Raw genomic sequence first — 12,219 nt, 5'->3', positions numbered from 1 at the left:
AGATCAGAGACTATGGTTGCTAAGTTAGAGTGGCTCTGCTTAGAATTCTCTGTCTGTTACTGAGAAGATGATGGAAAAGGTTTGTTATTGCCAAACCTATTTCTCCCACCATTATTGTTATTGAAGCCTTGATTAGGCTTCTGCTGATCCTTCCATGAGAGATTAGGATGATTCCTCCATGAAGGATTATAGGTGTTTCCATAGGATTCTCCCATGTAATTCACCTCTTCAATTGCAGGATTCTCAGGATCATAAGCTTCTCCTTCAGGGGAGGCTTCTTTAGTACTACCTGATGCAGCTTGCATTTTTGTCAAACTCTAAGAAATCATATTGACTTACTGAGTTAATATTTTGTTCTGAGCCAATATTGCATTCAGAGTATCAATCTCAAGAACTTCTTTCTTCTGAGTTGTCCCATTATTCACAGGATTCCTTTCAGAAGTATACATGAACTAGTTATTTACAACCATTTCAATAAGTTCCTGGGCTTCTGTAGTGATCCAATGACATCTTGGACAATTCAGACAGACCATCATAGAATATACATATGATGCTCCATTCTGAAAACATGTCAGAAGGACACCTTCTGATCAATTGCTTGTATCTTTCCCAAGCATCATAGAGGGATTCACCTTCCTTCTGTCTGAAGGTTTGGACTTTCACTCTAAGTGGAAAGAATTTGGCCAAGAAAGCATTGACCAATTTTTCCCAAGAGTTCAGGCTATCTTTAGGTTGTGAGTCCAACCATGTGCTAGCTTTGTCTCTTATAGCAAAGGGGAAAAGCATAAGTCTGTAGACCTCAGTATTAACCCCATTGGTCTTAACAGTGTCACAGATTTGCAAGAATTCAGCTAAGAACTGATGAAGATCTTCCAATGGAAGTCCATGAAACTTGCAGTTCTGCTGCATTAGAGAAACTAATCGAGGCTTAAGCTCAAAGTTGTTTGCTCCAATTGTAGGAATTGAGATGCATCTTCTACAAAAGTCAGAAGAGGGTGCAATAAAGTCACCAAGCATCTTCCTTGCATCTCCACCATTGTTATTGGGTTCGGCCATCTCTTCTTCTTTTTCGAAAAATTCTGTCAGGTCCTCTCTAAAGTGTTGTGCTTAGCTTCTCTTAGATTCCTCTTTAGAGTCCTTTCAGGTTCCAGATCAGTTTCAACAAGAATGTTCTTATCCTTGCTCTTGCATATGAAAAAAAAAAGAGAATAGAAAAGAATAGGAATCCTCTATGTCACATTATAGAGATTCCTTTATATGAGTAGAAGAATAAAAGAGTAGAATGAAGAAGAGAGAAGATGAAGAATTCGAACACAGAAAGGGAGAGAGGGTTCGAATTATAAGAAGAGAAGTGTTAGTAAATAAATAAATAAATAGAAAGAGACGAGAGAGAGATAGAGTTCGAATTTTAAATTAAAATAAAAGGAAAATATTTTTGTTTTTATTTTAATTATTGGTTAGTATTCGAAAATTAAGGGAAGAAATAAAATAAAATTTGAAATAGATATGATTAATTTATTTAGTTTTCAAATTTTAGAGAAAAGATATGATTGAAATAGTAAACTTTTAAAAACAAACAAAAAGTCAAGTAGTTAATTGAAAAAGATTTGAAAATTAATTTTAAAAAGATAAGAAGTTAGAAAAGATTTTGAATTTAAGTTTGAAAAATATATGATTGAAATTTATTTTGAAAAAGATTTGAAAAGGAAATTAAAAAGATTTGATTTTTGAATAAGTTTTGAAAAGATAGGATTTTTAAATTGAAAATTTTGACTTGACTAATAAGAAACAATTAAATTTAAAAATTTTATGACTAAATCAATTCAAATTTTCGAAAGTTATGAGAAGAATAAGGGAAAGATATATTTTTTATTTTTGAATTTTTATGGGGAGAGAGAAAAACTATAAAATGAAACATGACATAAAAATTATGAATCAAAACAAGAAAAATATGCAAGAACACTTTGAAAGTCAAGATGAACACCAAGAACACTTTGAAGATCATGATGAACATCAAGAACATATTTTTGAATTTTCTTAAGAAAAGAAAAACATGCAAAACACCAAACTTAAAAATTTTTATTCTTTAGACACTAATAATTCAAGAATGTATATGAAAAATAAGAAAAGACACCAAACAAGAAAATTTAAAGATCAAACAAAGAGAATCATCAAGAACAACTTGAAGATCAATGAAGAACACCATGAATGAATTTTCGAAAATAATAAAAATACAATTGACACCAAACTTAAAATTTGACACTATACTCAAACAAGAAACACAAAATTTTCGGTTTTTATGATTTTATGAAATTTTTTTGTAATTTTTCGAATAATTGGAAAAGAAGAAAATAAATAAGTTCAAAATTTTTAATAGGAATTCCAGGAATCATGCAATGTTAGTCTAAAGCTTCAGTCTAAAAAGATTAGACATGGCTAGCTAAGCTTCAGCAGGACATTACATACAACAGCCAAATTGATGGGAATCAACTAGCTCCTGTGATGATAAAAGCATCATCTGAAATTCTAGAATTCATTCTTAAAAATTCAGAAGAACATCGAAAATAAAAATAAAAATAAAATGCTTAAACATAAAATAAAATTACCTAATCTGAGCAACAAGATGAACTGTCAGTTGTCCAAACTCGAACAATCCCCGGCAACGACGCTAAAAACTTGGTGCACGAAATTGTGATTTCAATGGCGCCAACAACTTGGTACGCACAATTGTAATCTCAACTCTTTTTCACAACTTCGCACAACTAACCAGCAAGTGCACTGGGTCGTCCAAGTAATAAACCTTACGTGAGTAAGGTTTGATCCCACGAAGATTGTCGGCTTGAAGCAAGCTATGGTCATCCTTGTAAATCTCAGTCAGGCAGATTCAAATGGTTATGAAGTTTTGATAATTAAAATATAAATAAGGGTAAAGTATATCCTTTGTCTCTGAAGTTTGATAAAAGTTTCAAAAATACCTCTAAGTTTTATTTTGTTTTATATTTGTCCCAGAAGTTTTCGATTTACATCAAATATACCCCTGACAGCTAATTTTTCAAAAAATTTAAGACCAATTCAACAACAATTTCATAAGAACAATCCTCAACACAAACAAATCAAGCATAATTTTCATGCATTATTGTTAAATTGGTCTTAAATTTTTTGAAAATTTAGCCGTCGAGGGTATATTTGATGCAAATCGAAAACTTTTGGGACAAAATTGAAATAAAATAAAACTTAGGGGTATTTTTGAAACTTTTTCCAAACTTCAGGGACAAAAAGTATACTTTACCCTATAAATAAAATATAAAATAAGAATAAGTTACTCATGTAATTCATTGGTGGGAATTTCAGATAAGCGTCTGGAGATGCTTTGTTGCTTCTGAACGTCTGCTTTCCTACTGCCTCTTCTCCAAACATGCATGGCTTCCTTCCATGGCAAGCTGTATGATCCTCTCGGATGAAAACAAATCCATATGCGCTGTCACCGCACGGCTAATCATCTGTCGGTTCCCGCTAGCGTCGAAATAAGACCATTGTCTTTTTGCACACTGTCACTTGTGCCCCACATTTACAGGTTTGAAGCTCGTCACAGTCATCCCTTCCCAGATCCTACTCGGAATATGACGTGGCAGAAATTAGCGAGTTAAGCAATTGTTATAAGAGATACGTTGCAAGTACAGTTCTTAACCAACCAAAAATTCACTTATCAATTTAGAAGGGTTGTCACAAAATCAAAATTAAAATACTGGGAGTATGAGTCCCAGGTCGTCTCCCAATGAGTTGCAGAAAGATGTGCTATTTTATTAATCAGATGTTTTCAAAAAATGGTTTGAGTTGATAAACAGGAAATTAAATCAGAGAATTTAGATAATTTAAATAAAATCCTTGACTGGGAGTAGATTAGTTGGAAGCCCTATTCTTGTTGAAGTACTCTCAAGATTAATTGATAATTGGGGATTGCTCTTCTTAGTTATCCCTTAATAGGTAGAGGAAAGTCAAGCAAGTGGGAAAGCTATTTCTAGTCAAAAGTCCTAATCCTCTCCCTTGGGAAGGACTACTATCAATGACTAGAGGGTGATCCAACAATGACCCAATTACAATTTTTCTCTTGAGTAATCCAACTCAAGGTTTCCTTTCAATCGTCTTCCAATCAAGTTATGGAACTACTCGCTCATTATGTTTGTTAAATCCACAGAATAAGAAAAGGAAATATTGAAAGACATGATAAATAATAATCAAATGAATCAATTAAAAATAAAAATAGCTCTTGTATTAATAAATTCTAAAAATAATCCAATAATAATTCTAAGTAAATAAAGAACATGGAAGAGTAAGTGACAGGTAAGGAAACAAACTAGAAGGACGAAGTCTTGACGGAGGTGATAACTCTTCCCAATATCCCGATCTAAAAAGCAATAAAATCAAAATCCTAAGAACTATGAATGTGTAGAGAGAAAACCTAGAGGAGAGGAAAAATCAGATCTAAAACTAAAAATTATGCGGAATGAATGTTGTTCTCTGGTTTCTGCATGTTCCCTGGCTCTAGTCTGCTTTTCTGGGCCAAAAACTGGGTCAAATAGGGCCCAAAATTGCCCCAGCGAATTCTTCAGATTTTGCAGATCGCGCATGCCACACGATCGCGTCATTCACGCGGACGCGTCATCCAGCGTTTTGCCTTGCCACGCGTGCATGTCGTTCACGCCTTCGCGTCACTTGTGCAGTTTCCAATCCGCGCGGTCGCGTGAGCCATGCGTCCGCGTCACTTCAATTTCCTCTATGTCGCGCGGTCGCGTGAGCCATGCGTTCGCGTCACTTCTCGCTGGTCATCTCCTTAATTTCTTGTGTTCCTTCCATTTTTGTAGGCTTCCTTCCTAATCTCCGAGTCATTCATGCCCTATAAAACCTGAAACACTCAACACACAGATCACGGCATCGAATGGAATAAAGGAGAATTAAAATACAAAATTAAAAGTCTCTAGGAAGCAAGTTTTCAACCATGAAGTATTTTTAGGAAGGACTTATGAATGCATGCTTATTAAATGAATAAGTGGGTAAAGATTTGATAAAACCACACAATTAAACACAATAAAAACCATAAAATAATGGTTTATCAACCTCCCCACACTTAGATATTAGCAAGTCCTCATGCTTAGTTGAAGGAGATAAACATAGCTTATCAATTATTGAATATTTTTGGATTTTTTTTAAACATAAATATAAAAATAAACATAGCTTATCAATGCACATAGATTTTTGATTCTTATGGTTTCACATGAGCAAGTACCCAAATTTCCTTTATATTATCGTGAGACATTCCCTCATTATCTTTTGTTCCTACAATTTTCCCATACTTAATTAACACACAATTATATCTTAAGCTAACCAAAGATTCAATTGGGATATATAATTGTTTTTCCGCTTAAGGCTAGTAATGTGGTAAAATAAAGAACAAACGGGATTTAAAGGCTCAAAGTGGCTAACAAAGGTAATTGCAAGGGTAGGCTTAATTTGGATAAGTGAGCTAAACAAATAATGGCCTCAATCATATGCAAGTATATAAATATATTAAACGTTGGACATATAGGATGAAACAAAATATAAATTACAATCATAGAGAGGTAAACACACAAGAACAAAATCATCATGGTTAAATAGTGTAACCATGTAAATAAGCTCAAAATCTCACAGGTTGTGTGTTCTTTAGCTCAAAAACCATGTTCCAAATACAAATTCAAGCAAATTTATCATAAAAGTTTAGATTAAAATTAGTGAAATTTTGTTCTAAAAATAGGGTCTTAGAAGAAACTTATTGTCTTTTCAATCAAGTAGAACATGCATGCAACTAATCTATTACTATGTAATCTATCCTATTCTACAAAAGAAAAACTAACTAAATATCCTATTTTATTGGTGTTAGGGAAGAGAAATTACCTCCGGAAGTCAGGTACTGACCAACCTCCCCACACTTAAGGCTTTGCACCGTCCTCGGTGCCATCTGTCAGGAACAAAGGTGGGCTGGCAGCAGTATCTCCACAGTCGGGACCATCATGGCTCCTTGTGCTGGTAAAGGAAGTAGAGTTCGGGGTGTCTGAGTCTCTATATTTTCCTTTAAGTAGCTCCTTGAGGTATGTGAATCAGCTCTTGTTATGGCGCTCTCTTAGCTTTGCTTTGTGTTCCAGCCGATCCAACCTTTCAAGTATCTGATGGAGCAGTTGATTGGTTGTAGGTGCTTGTGGTGTTGAAGGAGGAAGCTCTTCAGCCGGTTCAGGGGGCTGGCTTGTAGTGGCTGCTGGAGGTCTGATGTATTTCCCGTTAGGAACATACTGATCATCCCGTGGAAGCATGGCTTTGGTGTCCCCAACTCTGTAGGAGACTCCGGCTGCTGAGATAAGATCTGAGACCAAGGCAGGAAAAGGTAAGTTGCCCGCAATTTGTACGTGTCCCATGGTATTCCGGATGTGTCTTGGTAGGTTCAGAGGTTGGTCTGTAAGGATGCACCATAGTAGAACGGCCATGTCTGCAGTGAAGGAGGACTCGTGGGTGCTTAGAAATACGTAATGGGACATAATCTATGCCCATACGCGAGCCTCCAAGGTAAGTGCAGAAGCCAATATTCCCTTAGGACGGGAACGATGGTATCCGTAGATCCATCTGCTGCCAGCGTCCCAGTCAAATTGGTCCATCTGGCGCTTGAGTGCGGCTTCTTGAAATGCGTCCGGTCCTTCTGGAGTAGGGGGAAGATCCAGAGATCATTGAATAGCCTCTTTTGTAATGGGAACTTGCTTCTGTCGGACATAGACAGACTGCAGGGTTGGCAGGTGGAAGTTGGAGTAGAACTCGACAACCCAAGAAAGATTAACCTGCCGTGGCTGTTTCTGGAAGAAACCCCATTTTCTTCGTGCAATTGTGGCTCAACAAATTCAGTAATATGGTTTGGGAGGATAAGAAGGTGTTCGTTGTTGTAACTCCTTTCTACCAGGATGGGGAACATCTGCTCACAATAGCGATTGGTAAATCGCACAGTGTCCTTTGCTGGGAAGGCTTTCTCTTTATCATCAACCTTTATAATCCTCTTAATTCTCTTTGTTGAGGGTTTGACTACAGTTGAAGATGGCTCTGCCACTAATGCTCATTTAGTACCTCTCCTTGCTGTTGATTTGGGAGTAACTTTCTCTTTTCCTTTCTTGGTGGCCATCCTGAAAGGGAGAAAAGAGAAAGTATGTCAAAGTGTAAAGGGGTAGAGCAAAGAAGATGATGGTATGGGTGGTAATCAATGCACATTAAAAGATAAATGATGTTAACACATGGTCATGACTACATGTGAAAAGTTATCAATGGAAAATAGCTAGTGCATGTGATGACAATGGAATGCAAGGTATTTATTGGCATGCAGGCAAAGGCATGAGTAGCATAGATCAAGCATTCAATGTTCATGTCAAATTACCACAGAGTTCAAACTAACAGCCTGTTTGTAATAACAATTATATTAAATTAATAAAATATGAAATAGGGTTTTGTGAAAAGCAGGCATTTAGAGTAGTAGAATAAAAGAGATCCAAAAATAGTGCACAATGCCATACGGGCGTTTTCACAAACACATAGCATGCATGGTAAGTAAGCTATTGAAAATAATAAATGGAACATGCAAGCAACCCTTTTAAAATTGATATATAATTGCCAAACAAGTTCTTAACAATCCACAAGCAACCATAAGGAATAATAATGACCCTACTAAATATCTAACACCAACTAAAAGAAAAATAAAGAAAAAGGAAAATATGGATAATGCAAGGAAAAAGAAAAAACAAAAGAAGAAGAAAACATAAATTAAGGAGGAGAATAGAAAAGTAAAGAGGAGAGAAGAAAAGAAAACCTTGTTAATGGTGGTGAGAGAGAGAAGGTAGAAAGTGAGAAAGAAGGAAGAAGGAAGAAGTAAGGAGGGAAAAGAAAAAGTAGGATTTGGGGAAGAGAAAGATATGATATTTTGTCATATTAGGTTAAGCTGTGCGGCGCAAACGACGCGGACGCGTGGGGGACGCGTTCGTGCGACTTGTGCTTTAAATTAGTGGACGCGGTCGCGTCGGTCACGCGGATGCGTGACTCGTTTTGTGCTACTGGCGCGAGGTTAGCCTCGCGCTTGCACAACTCTCTGTTCGAAATCTTATTTTGCCAAATTTATGGGTGATGCAATCGCGTGGGTCATGTGATCGCGTGAGTGGCCAATATTGGAATATGACGCGAACGCGTAGGGCACGCATTCACGTGGTAAGGTTTGTGCGTATAGCGCCAGTCCAGCACCACTCTAGCATAACTTTCGGCTGTGCACCCTTTTCACGTCGATTTTCAGGTCACACGGCAGCGTGGGTGACGCGGACGCGTGGGAGGCCAATGTTCCCACATGACGCGGATGCGTCAGCGACGCGGTCGCGTGGGGTGATTTATGCCAAAGGCACGCCTCCAGCCACACTCTTGCGTGACTCTCTGTTCGTTTTCTTATTCTTTCTGAACCACTTGCGACGCGGACGCGTTGACGATGCGGTCGCGTCGTGTGAATTTTTTTTTTGAAATAAAAATGCAAATGCAGATGCAAGCTGAAAGTGCCAAAAAAGAGAAGAGTTATTGAAAAATAAAACTAAGAAGAAAGAAAGGAACGATCATACCACGGTGGGTTGTCTCCCACCTAGCACTTTGCTTTAACGTCCTTAAGTTGGACACTCCATTAGCTCAGTCTTCTGCTGTGAGTGGATCCTCCAAGAGGAAGATATCTAACTCTTTGTTTTTTGTCACCTTCTCCCCATGATAGAGCTTCAAACGATGTCTATTAACTTGGATGAGTTCAGGGCTTGAAGGGTGACTTAGGTGAAAAACTCCGTACGGCTCAGCCTTCTCGTCTCTATATGGACCTTCCCACCTTGATCTCAACTTGCCTGGCATGAGTCTCAGTCTAGAGTTGTAAAGGAGGACTAAATCCCCAAGTTGGAACTCTTTCCTCTTGATATGCTGATCATGTACAGCCTTCATCTTTTCCTTGTACAGCCGTGAGTTCTCATATGCTTCTAGGTGAAGGCTCTCCAATTCTTGCAGTTGCAACTTCCTTTCAGCTCTGGCTTTCTCAAATCCTATGTTGCACTCTTTTACTGTCCAAAAGGCTTTGTGCTCTACTTCAACTGAAAGATGACAGGCTTTTCCATAAACCAAACAGAAGGGACTCATCCCAATGGGTGTCTTGTATGCTGTTCTGTATGCCCAAAGTGCGTCATGTAGCCTGGTGCTCCAGTCTCTTCTATGAGGTTTGACTATCTTCTGCAATATACGCTTTATCTCTCTGTTTGACACCTCAGCTTGCCCATTAGTCTGAGGATGGTAGGCTGTTGCTACTTTATGAATTATCCCATGCTTCTTCAGTAATCCTGTTAGTCTCCTGTTACAAAAATGGGTGGCTTGATCGCTCACGATTGCTCGTGGTGATCCAAAGCGATAAATGATATGGTTTCTAACAAAGGAAACAACAGTGTTAGCATCATCAGTGCGGGTAGGAATTGCTTCCACCCATTTGGAAACGTAATCCACAGCTAACAATATATAAAAATAACCATTAGAATTTGGGAATGGACCCATGAAGTCAATGCCCCAAACATCAAAAATTTCACAGAAAAGCATAATTTGTTGAGGCATCCCATCCTTCTTGGATATATTACCAAATTTTTGGCATGGGAAACAAGATTTACAGAATTTAGCAGCGTCTTTAAAAAGAGTAGGCCACCAGAATCCTCAGTCTAGGATTTTTCTAGCTTTTCTTTGAGGGCCAAAATGTCCTCTACTCTCAGATGAGTGACAGGCCTCTAAAATGGACTGGAATTCTGATTGAGGCACACACCTTTTAATTACCTGGTCAACGCCACATCTCCATAAATATGGGTCATCCCATATATAATATTTAGACTCGCTTTTCAGCTTGTCTCTTTGATGCTTAGTAAAGTTTGGAGGAAAGGTATGGCTAACTAGATAATTAGCTACAAGTGCATACCAAGGGACTACCTCAGATACTGCTTGCAGGTTATCAAATGGGAAATTATCAGCTAGGAGTGGAGTCATCCTTAATGTGCTCAAGGCGACTCAAGTGGTCTGCAACTAGATTCTGGTTACCACTCCTATCCTTAATTTCTAAATCAAATTCTTGTAGTAGCAGTATCCAACTTATAAGCCTTGGTTTGGACTCCTTTTTAGCTAATAAATACTTTAGAGCTACGTGGTCTGAATACACTACTACTTTAGTACCAAGTAAATAGGCTCGGAATTTATCCAGAGCGAAAAGAATAGCAAGAAGCTCTTTCTCAGTAGTAGTGTAGTTAGATTGAGTAGTGTCTAAAGTCTTAGACGCATAAGCAATAACAAAAGGATCCTTACCTTCACGCTGAGCTAGCGCTGCTCCTACTGCATGATTAGAAGCATCGCACATGATTTCAAATGGCTGGCTCCAGTCTGGTCCTCTCACAATTGGAGTTTGAGTCAGGGCAGTCTTCAGTTTATCAAACGCTTGTTTGCAATCCTCACTGAACTCGAACTCGATATCTTTCTGCAGTAATCTGGATAAGGGAAGTGCTACCTTACTAAAATCCTTAATGAATCTCCTGTAAAAACCTGCATGGCCAAGGAACGAACGGACTTCCCTCACAGAGGAGGGGTAAGGTAAAATAGAAATAACATCCACCTTTGCTGGATCTACAGAAATGCCAGTATTAGACACAACATGTCCTAGTACAATCCTTTGTTTAACCATAAAGTGACATTTTTCAAAATTCAATACAAGCTTTGTACTGAGACATCTATCTAATACTCTAAATAAACTATCCAAGCAAAGGCTAAAGGAGTCACCATAAACGCTAAAATCATCCATAAAAACCTCCATACAGTCCTCAATAAGATCAGAGAAAAGACTCATCATGCACCTTTGGAAAGTAGCTGGTGCATTGCACAAGCCAAAGGGCATTCTCTTATAAGAATAAGTCCCAAAAGGACATGTAAAAGTGGTTTTTTCCTGATCTTCAGGAGCTATATGAATCTGGAAATAGCCTGTGTAACCACCTAAAAAGCAATAATGTGATTTACCTGACAGGCGATCCAGCATTTGATCAATGAATGGAAGAGGATAGTGATCCTTACGAGTGGCTTGGTTGAGATGCCTGTAATCAATGCAGACTCTCCAGGCGTTCTGTACTCTGGTTGTTATGAGCTCTCCGTGCTCATTCTTTACTGTAGTGACTCCAGACTTCTTGGGCACCACTTGTACTGGGCTTACCCATTCACTGTCTGACATGGGATAGATGATATCTGCCTCCAGTAGTCTGGTCACTTCCTTCTTGACAACCTCTAAGATAGTGGGGTTCAGTCTTCTCTGGGGTTGAAGAACAGGCCTGGCTCCCTCTTTTAAAAATATTCTATGCTCACAAACTTGAGGGTTGATGCCTACTATGTCTGGCAAACACCACCCAATTGCCTTCTTGTGCCTCCTCAGCACACTAAGTAACTGCTCTTCTTGTTGAGAAGTGAGTTCCCGTGCAATGATAACTGGAAACTTCTGCTTGTCCTCAAGGTAGGCATATTTGAGGTGTAGAGGGAGGGGTTTCAATTCTAACTTCTGCTCATGGTCAGGCTCTGGATTGTCTGGAGATGGTGGCAATGGTAAAGTACTTTCATTGTCCTCAGAAAGTGTCCCCACACTCGGACCTTGTCCTATGTACTTCTCTTCTAACTCCTCTTGGTAAACTTCAGCTACGGTTTCATCTATAATGTCACACTAGAGGATAGAATGATCTTCTGGAGGGTGCTTCATAACTCCATTCAGATTGAAGCTTACTACTCGCCCGTCTATTTCAAAAGAGTATGTTCCTGAAAAAGCATCCAATTTGAACTTCGATGTCTTCAGGAATGGTCTTCCGAGTAGGATTGATGATGGCCTTTCTAAGTCATTTTGGGGCATCTCTAGGATATAAAAATCAATGGGAATGTGAGCCCCTTAATACCCACTTATACATCTTCAGCAACTCCAGCCACTATAATAATGCTTTTATCTGCTAACACAAAATGAGCTGCCGACCTTTTTAAGGGAGGGAGCCTCAAAATACCATATATAGACAAAGGCATTATACTAACACATGCTCCTAAATCACACATGCAGTCAGAAAAATATCATACCACCAATAGTACAATTAACCATAC

The sequence above is a fragment of the Arachis ipaensis genome, chromosome B7, assembly GCF_059453495.1.
Source record: "Arachis ipaensis isolate K30076 ecotype BB chromosome B7, ASM5945349v1, whole genome shotgun sequence".
Taxonomy (NCBI): Eukaryota; Viridiplantae; Streptophyta; class Magnoliopsida; order Fabales; family Fabaceae; genus Arachis; species Arachis ipaensis.
The sequence above is the reverse complement of the archived record's forward strand: the minus strand, read 5'-3'. Positions refer to the sequence as shown.